At 34.8% G+C, this 18,182-nt stretch overlaps 1 protein-coding gene across 6 annotated transcripts in view; it reads right to left on the reverse strand.

The window, feature by feature from the left end:
* The window catches only part of LOC129791303 (uncharacterized), a 43,236-nt gene that overhangs the window by 21,154 nt on the left and 3,900 nt on the right, over nucleotides 1-18,182 (reverse strand). For 2 of the 6 annotated variants that reach the window (XM_055829389.1, XM_055829386.1), the window contains exon 1: nucleotides 5,418-6,115. The exons of 3 other annotated variants lie outside the window; for them this stretch is intronic. The gene's annotated coding sequence lies outside the window, so the exon portion shown is untranslated. Of the gene's footprint in view, nucleotides 1-5,417; nucleotides 6,116-18,182 lie in introns of those variants that run through there. One more of the 6 variants, XM_055829391.1, reaches the window with a different exon arrangement.

An 18,182-nucleotide genomic window follows, 5' to 3' on the forward strand; every position in this document is an offset into this window, starting at 1 on the left:
ATCTCATTTTTTTTCTTTTACAATTCACAAGACTTTGCTCAACATAGTTCTAGTTCATGACAGACTTAACCTAACAGTTTCTAACCTCAAAAATTTGACCTTCATTTTCTTTCAAAAGAAAATATTTTTCCGGGTTTTATTTCGAAGATCTTGAAGTAATGAAACTCGCCTTACACAGATCTAGAATTAATCTCGAAATGTTAAATAGATTTTAATTCTTGAGCCATTGAAAAAAGTCGAATTGGCCACTTTGGCCAGCAAAATCCTCCAAGGGTTAAATAGAAAAATATTAGAGTGAAACAGATCAATTTAAAAGCTTAAAAAATCTCTAAAATTCATAAAATTAGTATATTAAATTAAAATATTTGGATCTGTTTCTTATAATCAAGAGTTTTATGGTCTAAGACAACGATCATAAAAAAATAGATTCTGTGAATCTCTTCTAATAAAAAAAGACCGCCAATGTGGCACACGCTGTATAACACCTTAAGTGAAAGATCCAATTAGCAATTCTAATGCAATGGACGTGTATAAGAAAAAAAAGAAGAGTATAACAAAAAATCACGCTATTCATTCCCTCAACTATTCATGAAGATGGTTGTATTCTTTTGTACAAAAACCTGGTGGTTGAGTACATTCATAAAAATTATGGTGAGGTATAAAAAAAAATATGAAAAATGTTTATACATATTGTAGATGATAAAGTTGATGTGCCATGGCATTCACCGTGGGCCTTTACACCTTTCTCGCGAGTGTGTGTATTGTGGCAACACAGCGCGACTAAAAGTAGCTTTAATTGCAACCAAAGGACATCCAATTCTCAATATTTATGCTACTCGCAGCCCACATTGCGCGCCATTCCAAGAATATTGGGATTATAATCTGACTGATGGACACATAAGGTCAAGTATGAATACAACCAAGTCACCGAGCCTCACTGTTGTACATGCCAAGAAGTCAAAGAAGAAGTAAAATAAAAAAAAATCGTCATATTTCTCCTTTGTTTTTGTCTCGCAATCACGAAAGTAAAGCTACCAAAATAGATGGAGAACAAAGTGTCTGTGCTTTGGAGCAGAAATAATTAAATTCCGCTCGTTGAGGCGTTTCATCTTCAGTCCACGGAATCATTTTTTTTAAGGAAAAAGAGCAATGTAACAAAAAAAGAGTCTTTCACGGGGGAAGCAGCAGATGTTCTAATAAATTATCCGTCAACAGGGAATTTCTTGGCTTTGGAATCTTACGTAAATGGAAGTTGCCATTGCGCGCGACTTCTTTTCCACGTTCAACGCCACGGCATAGACAACAAGAATTAACATTCGATTTCACACACAATATTACGCCTCATTTGTATCGCACGATCTTCCCCCGATTGGGTGGAAAATCTCTATTTCTGAAAATCTATCGAGCGCGGGGAAATACATACATACATATATCGCTCTGTGGGATCTTGTTCGTTGGGAAATCATCGCATCAACGGTTGCAGTGAAATTTTATTTTTAGATGAAATTTTTAACAATACACGTGGGGAAAATGCAGCTCCCTAAATGTGGTCATTAAATGATTGACAAATACCATAAAACTCTATTGAATTCCAGGCTTTTCCTGCCTTAAAATAATAATTTTTTGAAGGAAAAATCAGCACAAAAAATTACTAAATTCAATTGCAGGAAAATTGCTTTTCCATTTCCTTCCTCAGACGAAAGTTCAATAAAAAAAAGCTTCACGCAAAGAAAATTCAAATCTATTTTTCTTTTCGCGTTTAAAAATTTTCCCAAGAAAATGCAAATGATCAGGAGGAGTTTACAAAAATCCCACACCTTCCGACGATTTGTCTTCAACGTGATTTCCATTATTTCAAGATAGTTTCTGCAGTGTTTTCTCTTCCACTCGGTCTGAATTTGCATATTTTGCATTCAAAGTAATTCGCTAATTACCTGGGAACCTTCACTCTGTTGAATTGAAATTCCCATTGTGGCTTATAAGCACTAAAATTGCCTTCAGAATACTAAAACCAATCAAATACCAATTTGTGCAAGAAAAGAAAATATTCTCTAGAGATTGAGATATATGTGTAATTTTTGAATATAGGAGAGATTGGGGTGAAGTGGATCAGGTAAAATTTCAGGAAAAGCTCTCAAAATTACTTTAATATGAAGGGCATTTAAATAGACTGGAGAAAACGACTTGAAAGTTAAATTTTCACACTTAAACACCCAGCCTGGTTAAAATACATTAAAAATAAAAAAATAATAAAATAAAATACATTTTATTACGGAGCAAGCACGTTTGCATCCGTACACTTTGCTTTCTAAATCTGATTTGTTATTTTTGCCGCCGAATCGTTCCTTTTTCCCCACATTTTTTTATTTTCACCACTCGAATTCACCACTTCGAGTGCGCGCTTAATTCAAATATTATTTTATTTCAAGTAATAAATTGAAAATAAAATCATATGATCGGTTATCGGTTGGAAACTCAGCTATATTTCTCTCTTAGCTTTAAGCTAGGTAGGTTATGTGTACATAAAAGTCTCCACAATGTTGTGGGTCAATAGAAATAAATAATATTTATACTGCTGAATTATTCCATAAGGAGATAAGCAAATAAATTTGCATTATCAACTTCCAACAATGGGTGATTTGTTCCCCACACTTGACTGAAAAACAATTTTTCCAAATTCATTTTCTTTTTATTGCCGTGAATTTTTAAAGCAAAAATATATACATATTGTGCTCCTCACAGGCCAAGGTTAGTAAGTCCATACAGGGGAGAAAGGTTTTTCGTAATCTCTTGGATTTTTTTTGGCTATTTTGACGTCTTTGCGCAGATCAAAAGCTCGCAAGTTGCGCCAATGCGCACAGATGGTTTGATGACAAATTTTTCACATAAAATCCAATAATAAATTACTCTCCCACAATTTTTTTCTTAGTTTGTCACCGGAAGACAGGCACTAAAAGGTTGGTAAAATGTTTTTCGGTGCTCCCATAGAGGGGCTAATAATTGCTTTCAAAAGGGAATTGTCGTAAATATCACTGATTTATGGCGCAAGATTGTAACCCGGCTAAATGTGTCTCTAAAAAGCCCCTCAAGACTTTAATTCCAATGACCTCAATGGATGAAATAATGCCCAACAATTATGACCAATATTACATTCATGGTGCTTTTATATTTATTTCATCTCTAATTTTTGCGCAAAAATTCCACATTCTTCTTACAAGGCAAGTTGATACAGAAATGCATGTATTTTATATAAAAAAAAATAAATGAATAAAATAAAAGCTCTCCATTGCAGTGAGAAGTGTGTCAGCGAATTTGCATATTTATCAGTATAAAAATGTGAATAAAGCACCCATGAATAAGGAAACAGATCAAGGGGGTAATTTATTTGAGAAATTTGATAGAAAAATCAATAAAATTATGCTGAATGATTTTCACTTTTGGAAAATCAACTTCACCCAGTGCACGCTACACCACAGATTTATTGAAGAGATCAATTTGTGTTGACGCTAAAAGAGATTTTCTGCTAAAAGCATTTGTATGGTAATTTCCCATAGTATTTTGCTGGAAGAACAATTCATTTTCTTTATAACATTTTGTCTTCTTCGTCATCGAAATTTATTATTTTTTTTTCTTATTGTCTTAGACGCAGAATGTGTGACCCCCTGGAATTTACGAAGGTGCAGAACAATTAAGGAGCTTTTGTGCTTTACAAATTAGCAAAAAATCCACCAATTTCAGCCAATTGGTCTTGTGCGTGAATTAATGTCAAGGGTATCTTTATTATTTGCAAAAGCAAATTGTTCTTTTGTGTCCCAAACTGATAAGAAATTGAAGATTTCTTGTGTTTTTCTTTGCATTCCGTGTGGCCTAAATGAATCATTCGCGACATTTCGAAATTATTCCAAAAAATCTTGCAAGAAATAGCGGTTAATTTCAGACAATTTTCTCCAAAGAGGAAATTGCGAGACATCTCTTCTTGTGCAAATTATGATGCGCGAAAAAAAATGAATTTACAGTTGATCACGAGAATTTCGCGTCCTGCTGTGCAATTCATCATGCATCAAGTTCAGAAGCATTGAGCCTGCCATTTCTGGGCACGACAATCACGACGAAAAAGCACATTAAATATTTATATTGTTCTGTGCTTGTCACATGAAAAATATTTATGTGTGCTTTATGTACTCCTTTTCGATGTTCTTTTGAGTCTGCCGAAAATCTTTTCTTTCTTTTTTTTCTCTCTTGATCTCCCAACCGGAAAGAGAACTTCAACACAGAAGTATTGGGAACGTCGCTCCACCCTGTCTGTCTGCGAGATATCTCTTTGGGGAAGAAGATTGAAGACTGTGGGATTTTTATGTGAGAATCAAGGTGAGGATTTTACGATTTTACGGCTAAGCGCACTATATGGGGAAAAAAAGAGGAAATTATGGGTTGAAAATTAAAATAAATCATTTTCTTTAGTGCTAAAAGGTGAATTCTTTTGAAAACTCTGATGATTTGCAAATACATCGCCAATAACATTTGCGTTGTAATTCATGGTAATTTATAGGACACTATTTAATATTTTCCTTCTTTATTTAAGGAAAAAAAAGAGTTTTCTCATATAACAAAGAATAAACTCCTTTTAATTAATTTTCTAAATCTAAAGTAGATATCTAAATAATTACCTTGATAATTTCTAATCATCGTAGTATAAATTAAAGAATCTATCAACATTTACAAACATAATTCCGATGAACTACATAATTTACTTTTTTTTTTTTTTCAATATTTCGTGCCATTTACTGGCCTTCATCAGGGCCACAAGATACGATAAATTAAAGCAAAATAAAAAGACTTTATCAAATCAAAATTTAAAAAAATTTCCAAAACAATTTTCATTGTCAATAATATCCCATTTCCTTTCTTTTTTGCTCTTAGAATCATTTCTAAAATTCCAATCGGAATAACGTGCGCTAATCCCGATAAAATTAGCCGCAACACATCTTCCGAACGCGCCTAAGAGTCTATAACTGTTTGTTTTTTCATCATCATCCTCTAAGTAAATTTCAAATGAAATTCAAATGAAAATGAAGATGATAATGCCCTTGCGTATCGCGCTCCTCGTAGTTTGTGAAGCAATGCGTATAGGTTTGAGTGGGGTAATTATAGTTGGAAATGCATGGATTCATTCGGAGATGATTAACAACCTTAGCAAAGAGCATAATTAAATTTCCCTTCACATGTGGCTTTTTGCATCTCCCAAGCGCCATTCTGGCACAGCCGCAGTTTTGCAAATTTTCTCTCCATTTTAGAATTTCTATTTCAAACGAAGGAATTTAAATTCTTTTGAACTTTCTCGGTGCGAATGTTCTTAAGAGAGAGAGAAAGATTTTTTTATTCTTCTTAAAAGCTATATAGTTGGTCTTTTGTCTCACCTGCCTTTTTTGCAGATTGTGATGCGATTGTATTTTCTTTTGCTGCTTTATAACTGGTTTTCTTTGAGATCAACTACAAAATCTCGATCGTCTCTTGCGTCAATTGGAACGTCTTGGAAAAAGTTTCTTATGTGCTATCACACACAAGTTCTAACGGTAATGCAATTGTAGGATAAACCACACAAAAAATTATAACTCAAAGTATTTTCACTCATTAAGCCCCAACAATGAATCAGGTGAAGGAAGTGGGCATCACTTTTGGATGAATAATACAGATCTCTTGAGCATCGAGATGCTGCGCTGTGGTTGAGTTGAAAAAAAAATCAATTCATGCTCTTGTAACACTTTCAAACTTCTTAACGCACACACCACCAATCACTTCAACCTCTTTCTTTCCCTGTGGGCTCTCTATCTCCACCACACAACATCCACCAAACTTGGGCACATGAAATTCAATTAGTTCTGTTTGGTGGCTAAAGTTCGAGAGGAATAATAAAAAAAAGAGTATGAAAAATGGGTCTCTCAGTGATCTCCTTTAGCTGTCCAAATACGATCACGGTGCATAAATAAAAGTTGAGGGAAAAATCTCATGCGACTTGACCGATTTTACTTATAAGAGGAGTTCGCTCACTTCAATACAAGAATTTACTTTTAAAAGCACACACATCCGCCTGTGTTGCCCGCCAACGCGAAACTAATCTCAGCACCGCACTCGGCTTCATACCCAACTCCCCAGGTGAATGGCGTTGAGTTTGGGGCCGACAACTTTCCAGCCAACAGACGAACGTACCGTCTGTGGGCCTTCGTGATGCAATAAGTCTCATCGTCGCAAAAGGGCCTCCTCACACACAATTCGAAGCATAATGGGTAAAAGAAAATTAAGAGCAGGAGTGACTAATTTCCATCTTGAGAGGATTATCTCTATAAACTACGGAGAATCCGCAAAATTGCCCAACTCATTAACATTGGGCACGTTTCCGAGACTATCTCACCCAATATGCTTCAACTTGTGGTTGTAGCCATACATGAGGTCATTCCTGAGAGCACCTCTTGATGGCGGCTTTTCACGAAGCTCTCGTATCTCTATACGTACGTACACCTTTGTCTGCAAGCTCTCTGCAGTTTTAACTGCGGTAGAGAGATTCTTGTTTGAGCTACAATGACGTCATATTTGCAAATCACAGAGAGAATTATTTTAGGTGAATCAGTTAAATATTATTTTTGAAAATCAAGAAAATTTTTTTTTGAATAATTTTTTTATGGTTAAGGAAAAAGTATATTTATATTCTTACTTTGTGTTAATATAAAATTTTTTTTTAATCTTAAAGCATAGATCTTGTGGACATATACTGTAATTGCATTGTTGGAAAATAATGAGGTACCTAGCTAAAGATTTATATTTTATGCTATGTAGAATTTACCTACTAAAAAGTCAGGGTTAAGTTTTTCAAGATAGGTCTATGTTTTTCTTATTCTAGGTTTAAATTATTATACACCAGACTTAAGACATTTCTAGGTCTAAGTTATTCAAGTTAACCTTCTGTTAAAGTCAGGCTTGACTTATTTTCATAGGCTAAATTTTTCATGCACGGAATAGGGACAGATGGAGGATGATCCTAAAACAGGCCTAGGCTGGAGACCAGCTATTTGTTTTTATTATAGACTTAATTTTTTAGTCAAAATTTTTAGGTTTTAAGATTAAGTAAAGCTTAGTTTTTAAAATGGTAATAAATTGAGAATTGCATTCAGTCCCGATTCAGCCTGACCTTTAAAGGTTTGAAAATAATTAAAAATTTAGGATCGGTATAAAAAAATACTAAGAAAAGGGAATGTACATGGTAAGTTTCACTTACAGGCTGTGATTCTTCCTTCAGAGGCCAAGTAAAGTATATGTAAATGCAAAGTTTAATAGATAACTGCAGAGTATGGATTATTAAGAAAAGGGAATGTACTGGTAAGTTTCACTTACGGGCTGTGATTCTTCCTTCAGAGGTCAGTCCAAGTATGATATTTGATGAAGATTGAGGTGAAATGTGGCAGAAAATTCAAGTGTGTCATAAATTGGGGGTGGCAAACTCTGGGGAAGGCTAACTCGCGCATTGGCTGTGATTCCTGGCGCGAGTCATCCTTCCCCAGAGTTTGCACCCCCAATTTATGACACACTTGAATTTTCTGCCACATTTCACCTCAATCTTCATCAAATATCATACTTGGACTGACCTCTGAAGGAAGAATCACAGCCCGTAAGTGAAACTTACCAGTACATTCCCTTTTCTTAATAATCCATACTCTGCAGTTATCTATTAAACTTTGCATTTACATATACTTTACTTGGCCTCTGAAGGAAGAATCACAGCCTGTAAGTGAAACTTACCATGTACATTCCCTTTTCTTAGTAATCTATACTATACTGCTATATATATTTTACCGTTATATTTTACTTTTGCATTTACATTTATATGCTTTATATGTATATATAAAGCGCCCCGCTTCGCGGGGCGCCAAAAGTTTTCAATTCTACTTTATATTTTTATGTATTTATATACTTATATATGTATATATAAGACGCCCCGCTTCGCGGGGCGCACAATACCTATATATTCCACTATTTGTTCATACACTTATATGAATTTAAAAATTTCAACATTCATTTACAAAACCTCACATAATAAAGATCTTCTCAAAATCGGATTAGTAGAGCCCAAAATATTATATGCTAACTTTAGAACGCTATATCTCCGAAACGGCTCGATAGATTTTCTTGAATGACCTATCGTTGGAAAGGTCTTATCCTCAACTATAACATACTAAAATTTAATCAAAATTTATGATCTAGTTTTCGAAAAATTCGAATTTAAAATTTTCGAAAATTTTGTTTTTGGTTTTAGGGCATCTTGCGGTCATTTCTCGAAGTTGCAATGTTCTAGACATTTATAGGGTTTTACGAAACCTTTCATTTGCGCTTGAGATGATCAAAATCGGACTAGTAGAACCCGAGATATTTAATACTAACTTTAGAGCGCTATATCTCCGAAACGGCTCGATAGATTTTCTTGAATGACCTATCGTTGGAAAGGTCTTGACCTCAACTATAACATACTAAAATTTAATCAAAATTTATGATTTAGTTTTCGAGATATTCATCGAAAACTAATCGAAATTTTTGTTTTTAATTTTTGGCCCCCTAGCGGCCATTTTTGAAACTTCGGATGTTCTAGAGAGTTGTAGGGCTTGCTGAGATCTTTCATTTGACCCCAAATTGATCAAAATCGGTCAAGCCGTTCTCGAGTTATGATCGATTTTCGATGAAAATTTGTGACAGCCATACAGGCTAAACCGCTTGACCGATTTTCGAAAATGAGGTATCGTTGGAAAGGTCTTGATGGCCCCTACAACATATCAAAATTTCAGACCTCTAGCTATAATAGGGGTTGAGATATAGGCAAAACAAAATTCAGGGGTTATTCAAAATGGCGGACGGAAGGGTGGGGGGGTGGATTTGACCTCATAATTGGATGTCTTCCAGTTGATATTTAAACTTTGCCGTTTACCGCAAGTCTCTATCTATTACCGTTCTCCTGCAATTAAACTTTATGCCACGGCCGGACGGACGGCCGGACGGACGGCCGGAAAAGTTTTTTGGAGCATACGTTTTTTGGAATGTGGGGACTCTAATTCGTGCTCATACCAAGTTTGAGCCCGATCTGACAACATTGCATTTTAGGTGGTACACAGAAGCTGTGCTATTCTTTTCTTCGAAAGAAAATTAGAGATTGCCTTAATAAAATAAAGACATGGCTTGGACAAAAGACTAAGCCGAACTTGGTAATGTATTTTAAAGAAGTTTTTCAATGATTTAAAAAAAAAAATAAAAATATTTTTGTTGAATTTACCAAAATAATAAATATTTCCTAAAATTTTCCAAATATTTAAAATATTCATTAAGTAACATTTTCTGACTATGATAATTTAAAAAAAAAAGTTCTCTGACGAATCATCAATGATTTTTTTTTCTTTCAGTGCACCAATCAATGTAATCTTGAGAAATTAAATTTTAATACCTACATCAATTTAAAGTGGTTTTGTCACAAAAGTCTTAAAATATCTCAAAGCAATACATACACAGAGAGGTCCAGATTGATTTTTGAGATCTCTTCGTTGCTTAATTAAATCGCAAAACAGCTCCAAATTGCGTAAGAAATGGCATATGTACATGAAATAAATCAACGAGTGAGAGAAATTGTCGAGACCTCATTAAATTGGCAGATAAATTGCATGAAAATGAACTCTACTGTATACAATATTGTGGAATTGTCTCGCCTCGCGATGGAGGAAGATACTCCGATGTGAACATTGAGACCCTAGAGGGGTCTCGTCTATGAATCGAGAGAGACATCCTCACATGATTTTCTCCCAGGCACTGATCATGACTCACCTACATCTCACCGGTATAAAGTTTGAGGTCAAATCAGTGAACTTACATTGCGCGCACAAGGGAGAGACATTCAGCGTGAAGACACGGCGATTCTAAGCTCTTTTCGGAAGTTCAAACACATCCGAGGCTATGACGGAGACATTGGAAATATTTATAAGATCATTTCTCAAGTCAAACCGATGACCTAATAGTGTTTACGCTGGATGGAATTGAGGTAAGTTTTGCTATTTTGAGGTACAACATCAACAAGAATTTCACCATCAAATTGTGGAATTTCCACCTATCGCAGCAATTTATCTGCATTTTCTTCCCATGAATTTCTTGTAGGTTTTTAGCAAAGAAAAAAAAACAACAACCAAGAATCCATCAACTATATACAATTCACTTTTTCTCGAGCGGAAATTTTGAAATTTCACCAAAGACTCTCTTCTATGGGAAAACGTATACATTATGTACATTCTTTGGGATCTTATAGATCTTGATACGAGAAAAAACGTGAATACTTTGCTATATGTATGCTACATATGTAGGTACATAAGTAGTAAGATATTGGGTGTCCAGGAAGAGGTTGTTATATGAAAGAAAATTTTGACTATGAAACATGTATACAGTACATACTGTGAGCTGTACATAAAAGCATACAATTCAACACGGAAGAAAGGTAAGAGAATGCAATTGACTCTGCTGGCGATTGTTGAGATTTTTATTGCAATATTATTTTATGTAAATATATTTTAAAAGGTTTTCTTTAGCGACTGTACAATGGTTTGGTTTCAGCAACTCAATGCGATAGTTCAGTTGTTTAAAATTTATTTTCAGTTTGTTAGAAAAATAAAGGGGAAACGTTGCTGGAAAAGTAAAATGTTGAATGTTTTAACCCTTTCGCGTCCACGTGAAACATAGAAACATTGAAACATGCGCTATTTTTATCACAATATTTATTCTGTAGATGTTTTTTTAGGACACGTCTCAGTCAGAATGTCTTCTTTAGCCTCTGTTGCGTGAATTTGATGCATTTATAACTTGGAAAAATTACTAAATTCTTTTAAATTGGAGAAAATAAAATTTTTCGCATTTCGGTTTACGTATAATGCAAAAAAAAAACGCGAAAGGGTTAATTTTTTTCACGAAAAATGGTAAGGAAAAGGAGTTTATTCGTCAATGTATAAAATAATTTCTCATCCCTGTGGATAATAGGAAAATTATTTGTTGATTTCTTATGCGTTTTTTGATTCTCTACAAGATACAATGTGTCTTAATTGTCCTACAAATGAGGAAGTTTTTCACATATCGATGAATAAACTCCTTTCTTATTTATTTCCAAAGCATTTTACTTTTCTTTTTGTTATGAAAATCTCGTAAATTATAAATAAAACGTTTTTTTTTTCTTTAATTCCACAAAAATTTAAGGAAGCACAAGGGAGACAAAGAAAGCACCTAGACCACGTAGCACTGTACAAAACAGCTTGAGGCGAATTGCAAAAGAAAAGAAGTAAACATTTTTTGCCTCCGAAGGTTCTTGCATCGCAGACTCGAAGGTCAATCTAGATTTTCAACCTTTGGGTTGTTTTATTTATAAATCAATTTCGATAATCTCGCAATTCTTGTTGGTAAAAGCGTTATCGCGGTGAGATCTTGTGCGATAAGTCTCGAAGAAAAAATACCCCGCAAGAAGAGAGATCATCGAGATTTATTGCCAAGTGCGCGCTATTTGCGAGATAAATGCAATTTTCATACAATCATGTCATGAAGGTTGAGCAAGGAAATCATAAACTTCAATCAAATTTGTCTTATTGTCTCTACATCGGGCCGCAAGGAATGAGCGAATATATTTTTTCAGGTTTTTCATTTCAATTACCCATTTTCTGTTTGCCATATCTGTCGTGCATTTATCTTAATTAAAAGCCATGCGCAAGAGAATATTATTTTTCTTTGAGAATAAAATAAGAGTTTGTGTAGATAAAGTAGATTGAAAGCCCCGAGTTAGTTTATCAGGTCTGAGATCACTCTATTAATAAAGATCATTTTAGAATATATAATTGAATATGTAAAATTTGCAATTTTGCATATATGTTACATTAGCTACATATTAGTTACTTTCAATGTGTAGAAAATCTAATAAAGTCTCTCAATTTATTACTAAACGGTGTGCTCCAGGTGTGGTTTTTCTAAATAAACCCCGCGTGGTATCCACTTCAATATGTGATGTTATAGTTTACTAATTACCCTCCGTAATTTACTTTTATTCATAGCAATTTTCTCAGAGCAAATGGCATGATTGCCCAATAACTCAATCAACAAGACCAGTAGCTTTGCTGACTTAAATACCTTTATACCTATTAGTGACGTTCCTCCCTGCTCTTGTTGTGATCATGGTAAACACATGGAGGAAAAAGGAATTCCAGCAGCCAGCAAAAGATCCAAATAATTGCTACCAGAAACATCTCCCATTATGGGTTTCCACATGTCGTGATCCGATGATACAATGAACCATTTAATTAGCATGAGAAAACCCTGAGCATGTCACAAACCACGTAAACCGGAAGAAACTATACCTATATTATATATTTTTTCTTTGATGAATTACTCTGCATCTCCATACTTCACATTGAGAGGTTGGACTCCCCCAGCAGCGTCGGTACGCCCATTTATGGACAATGTACACACAAAACTTATGGTGAGGGACCCTCCTCGAGATGAAGTATCGCGGAATACAGCGTCTTGCAAAGCGCGTAAATAATCTCCATATAGGATCTCTTGATTGTAATTTGCGTATAGAGAGTCCACAATGTGTGTAAATTTCCACCGTGGCACAGCACCTTGCTGATTAAATGGAGCTCACGCGCGAAAAGTGTTAAAAGTGATGTAAGGTCATTCGATACAACTGCAAATTATTAATTAATCAGCCTGTGTACAGGTACAAATCAGGAACAAAATTACAGCAATGAAGCTAAAGACTCTTGCATACAATTAATGCATTTACACAGCCATTGAAAGGGTTTGTATTTAATATAAATTTAAATAGTTTTGTGAATTGATTTGATTTTCTTTGGAAAGATTACAAGGGGCATTCAAATGGTGAAAAATCTTGATTCTCTACAAGATCTATGCTAATGCGTTGACCATAATTTTAGACATGTACACAAAAGGCATAAAAAAAAGAAAAATACAAAATAGTGTCGTCATAGATTGCGGTTTTGTGCAATTTTTTTGCCTTCTCTCCTAGTTTATTCCAATGAAAAACAGGAGATCGACTAAACGATTTCTTATTTATTTTAGCTGTGTTTCTTTCAGACACAGCTTTTGTGTACCGAGCAAAATCGAAAGTCGTCAGATCGGGCTCAAACTTGGGATGAGCACGAATTAGGGTCCCCACATTCCAAAAAACGTATGCGCCAAAAAATTTTTTTTCCGGCCGTCCGGCCGGAGTACAACGCTAAATTGCGAGAGAACGGTGATAGATAGAGACTTGCGGTAAACGGCAAAGTTTAAATATCGACTGGAAGACATCCGATTATGATGTCAAATTTTACCCCCCACCCCTCCGTCCGCCATTTTGAATAACCTCAAAATTTTGTTTTGCCTATATCTCAGCCCCTGTAATAGCTAAAAATCTGAAATTTTTATATGTTGTAGAGGCCATCAATACCTTTCCAACGATACCTCATTTTTGAAAATCGGTCAAGCCGTTTAGTCAATATGGTCGCCACAATTTTTTATTGAAAATCGACCATAACTCGAAAACGGCTTGACCGATTTTGATCAACCCAGGCTCAAATGAAAGCTCTCAACAAGCCCTACAACTCTCTAGAACATCCGAAGTTTCAAAAGTGACCGCTAGGGGGCCAAAAATCAAAAACAAAATTTTCGATGAGTTTTCGATGAATATCTCGAAAACGCCATTATCGATTTGCTTCATTTTTTGATATGTTATAGCTGACTATATTATCTAGCTCCATGCCAAAAATGAAGAAAATCTATGTCTCCGTTCTCGAGATATAGCCATCCAAAGTTGGCATGTTATATCTCGGGTTCTACAAGTCCGATCTTGATCAACTCAAGTGCAAATGAAAGGTTTCGTGAAGCCCTACAAATGTCTAGAACATTGCAAGTTCGAGAAATGACCGCGAGAGGTGCTAAAGTCAAAATAAAAATTTTCGAAAATTTCGAACTCGAATATTTCGAAAATGCTATTATCGATTTACTTCATATTTTAATATATTATAGTTGAGGTTAAGACCTTTCCAACGATAACTCAAACTCGAAAATCTATGGAGCCGTTCCCGAGATATGGCGTTTTAAAGATTTCTTACGGTATGACTTTTCAACTTTTCCCGACTTTGAGCGTATTTAAACTAATTCGCGTTCTAGTTTTTTTCTCACAAAATTGGTACACTGAAAGAAACACAGCTCTCGTAAGCTTGGTCAGCTTACCAGTACATTTTTATCCTGTTTAAAAATTCTTTCTCAAAGAATGGGTTTTCTCTACCAAAATGAATAATCTCCTTTAAAAATTTCTCGATTTTTGATTTGGATTATTGAAAAATTACAATTTCTTTTGCAATTTACAAGAATTAATTTTACAATCAAGTTTAATTTAGTCTTTTTATTTTTCTGTTCTCAAGCGATGTGTAAATCACAAAAAATAGAGAGAGAAGGTTAAGAAAACCCTTAAAATCGATTAAAAATTTATTTCCGCATTAACTTGTGTCTTTTGGACCCTTAAAACGTATTTGGTTTAGGCATCACAATTAAATGCTATTTGAATGGCTTTTTGCTATATAACGTGCACACTGGCAAGTATCTATATATTTTATATATAGATATTCAATAGTTGGTATTTCCTTTTAAAGTTCCAAGTACTGACTGAGATGAATTGGTGTGTATCTGTGATTTCTTTTGCTTTAGTAGCGCATACAGAGAGACGCCAAAAGAGATATTGAACTCGCGGAGCTCGATCATAATTCTTCCTACTTCTCACACCATATAGAGAGATGGACATATTTTCTTCACGGTCTGGAACGAAAGAAAGGTGGAGATTGCATAGAAAAGTCAAATGAGAAGGGGGGAATCTGCACACATACAATTCTCTCTTGTCCCGCGGATCTCGTGCCAACAATACCGGGAGACTGCACCACACAGCAGAAGATTGCGCCATTGGAGGCCAATAATAATGAGGAGAATGCAATTTTTGTTATTTATTTGACAAACCCCTTTTGTTTGCTCAAAAAAAAAAGCACGGTAGGTATATAATATTCTATCTCTCTGCCGTGCATGCAAAAAACATAAATAACTTCCCACAACTTTTATTCGCTCATTTCAAGCAAGAGAGCCACTTTTTCAAAACAATATCTGAATTTATTGGTGCAACGTCATCATAATGAGTGGACAAACCCCATAAATCACTAATTCACTTCTTAAACTGTGGGCTTTGGCATATATTTAGTCATTCAGATTTTTTTTTGGCTTCTCTTGGCGCGTGTGTTGAACGAAACTCACAAAAGCTCCTTCATTGTTGGATGAAATATTAAACAGAATTTATTTCCAAAAGAATTAAATTGAAATTGAAGCGTTGAAAATTTCCTTTCTTAATTCATTTTTGGATGTTATTGAGAAGAAACGTTCAAGTACATACTGAAAAGCTCATTTGGAAGCTTTCCTGGTGTCAAACATATCAAACTTTTTTTCAAGAGCTTTTTTGCTTCCTTTATAAATAGTTTAAAAAATATAATATCCACATTAATCCATCCCAATATATTATGATTGGACAATATAACGAAGAACTAACCACGTTCTTTGTGTTTTCGTAACTTGCTCTTGTCCACCATCCAAATTTGGAGAGTTGCGCTATTTGGTGTTTGTTGGAATTTTTCGCCTCTTTTTTCCCCTCACCGCTCGCGCACACGGTCTTCATCCCAAATCGATTTGCTCACACACTGATTGGAATGAATTGTGCAAAGAAAATTCAAACTATTATTTACTCAAGAGTGGCACCATTGTGGCCCAATAAAAAGGTACAAGCAACAGAGGGTAATTGACCCAACGTCCCGTGGAGTTTTCTTCGCTTTTTTCTTCAACAATTTTTCAATAATTCTTTTTTTCGAGCACTCCCTCGCTCATTAACAGATTGACACGCACAGTAAAATCAAAACGCCCACGATGGCTGAATTTAGTGATGGTGTAAAATTTTTACAGCATTCCCCGTATTTTTCTCAAGAGGCTGTCCTCACAGTTCAATGTGATTTTCTCAAGAGTCTTCTGGGTGGTTGCGCGACGACGAGCTTTTGCCTGATCAATAAAACTCCACACCCGTGTGATTGATGGAGTTTCTTCGTGTGAATTTATTGTCTCAAGGTGGTGGTTTTACTCACATTTTTCACATATATAGAGCTTAGAAGCTCAAAAGTTTTTTTTTCTTTAATTGCTCTCAATCAATTGGAATGCCAATAGTATTGACTCACTTATGGTGATTATAAGCGCAAAATGAGAGCCATTCGAATTTGAAAAAATTAATTAATGCAGTCAATGATTTTCTTTTTCATTTCTTTCCAATACACAGCACGTGCTTATTACCTTCGAAACACGACAGGTAAGTTTGGAATTTTTCCTTCCTGGCTGGCGCTACAGATAACAATCGGTGCATTGTCTGCGGAATAATGTGCAAAAATCACCCAAAATATTTCCTACAAAACTTACTTTTGGGGTCTCAATCAACAAAAGGTAATGGATTACCGCAGGCACCAGCAAAAAAAAATCCAAACAGACCATTATGATGGTGACACAGAGCATAAAAGAAGCCCATCCGAAAGTTATTCATTATTTTAATAATAGACAATATAAGTGTCTTGTTTGTGTCCAATTGACGGGCACCTCTGAGTTAATTTAGGTAATGTTTAGTCATGAAATTTGTGGCAAGTGTTTAGGGGTAATGGTGCCAAAAGGAGAAATACGTTTAACTCTTTCAAATGTCGAATAGTCGCAGACTTTTGGCCCGACTCTTATCGCTCTTTCTTTCTGCAAATTGCCAGAAAAATGTATGTTTTTCTCAGAGAAAATCCACTTTATCTCATGCTGTTTATTTACTTTTTCATGTGCATTTTATTGGTCATTTGTAGAAAGTCTCTCTCTGTCAATGGGCCCACCTTGTGGTATTGTTGAAGCAGAAAGAAAGAATTCGCATTAAAGAATTATCTTATTTTTAAAAGGAGGTAAAAGTTTAAGAAATTTTTTAAGCACTTCTCATTCTTTCTAAGGAGATTGTAAACATTTATTTGACGATTTCAAGTATTCTTTTCACTTGTTATTTTTTTCATTAAAAGATTTTCTTCTTAAAAAGATATTTTTATTTTTTATTTAACTTCTTGTGCACTAATTTAAATTAATTAATGCATAACTTCGTAAAAGTCTACTATCTGTAATACATTTCCAAGAACGTCTTTGACATTGTTCGTCATATCAAACAATCAATGGCATCTCTTCCTCTGTATTTATTACCATCTTGACCGTGGAGATTTTTCTTTTTGATTTGATATGTGCATTTATTAATAAAGTTGCCAATAAAAACGATAGTATCGTCTACCAACTAACGAACTTCTTCTTCACGGCACTTCCACCGCAATATGATCATGAAACCTCCATCATCTTGCCATACAACCAGCACGGTAGTTCGCATTTATACAACTCCACCACACTATCTCGGTGGAACGTAATTCGTTATGTTGTCTGGCTTCCTTTATATGCACCACATAGAATCCCGTGGCACAGCAAGGGAATCGAGGAAATCATAAAGGTAAATCAATTAAGGTAACGGAAAGCGTAAAAACGGTAAAGCCAGTGAAATTTTTAACTTGAAAATAACACTCTTGTGGAAAAGTCAGCATATTTCAAACAACACACAAAAAACAATCGATACTTCTTGCACAATCTTCATAGCGGATTGATTGGTGAAAAAAAAAACAATTTTTTAGTGCTCAAAAGAGATGCGAATCACGCTGTTTTGGTTGCTACTTTGAATTTTCTTGACGTTGCTTTTGTGCAAGCAGAGATGGTAAATGGAGGATTATAATTTGGGTTATTGATTGATTGATTTTCATCATTTGCTTGGGAAAGTTGATGCAATATAATACAAAGTATATGAGTTTCAGTGCCATTAATTAAAGTCAAAATGATTCCTTTTAAGATAAGTTTTTTTTTATATTTAATTTCTTTTTTTTTTAATAAAGAGTTTAAATACTAATTTAATTAAATTACTTCAATTTTTAAAATAATGGACTTTGTTTCACATTAAGTTGGAGATAAATTGAGCTTTAAGCTCTCAACAGACAGCCGAG

Source organism: Lutzomyia longipalpis, chromosome 2, assembly GCF_024334085.1.
Source record: "Lutzomyia longipalpis isolate SR_M1_2022 chromosome 2, ASM2433408v1".
Lineage (NCBI taxonomy): Eukaryota > Metazoa > Arthropoda > Insecta > Diptera > Psychodidae > Lutzomyia > Lutzomyia longipalpis.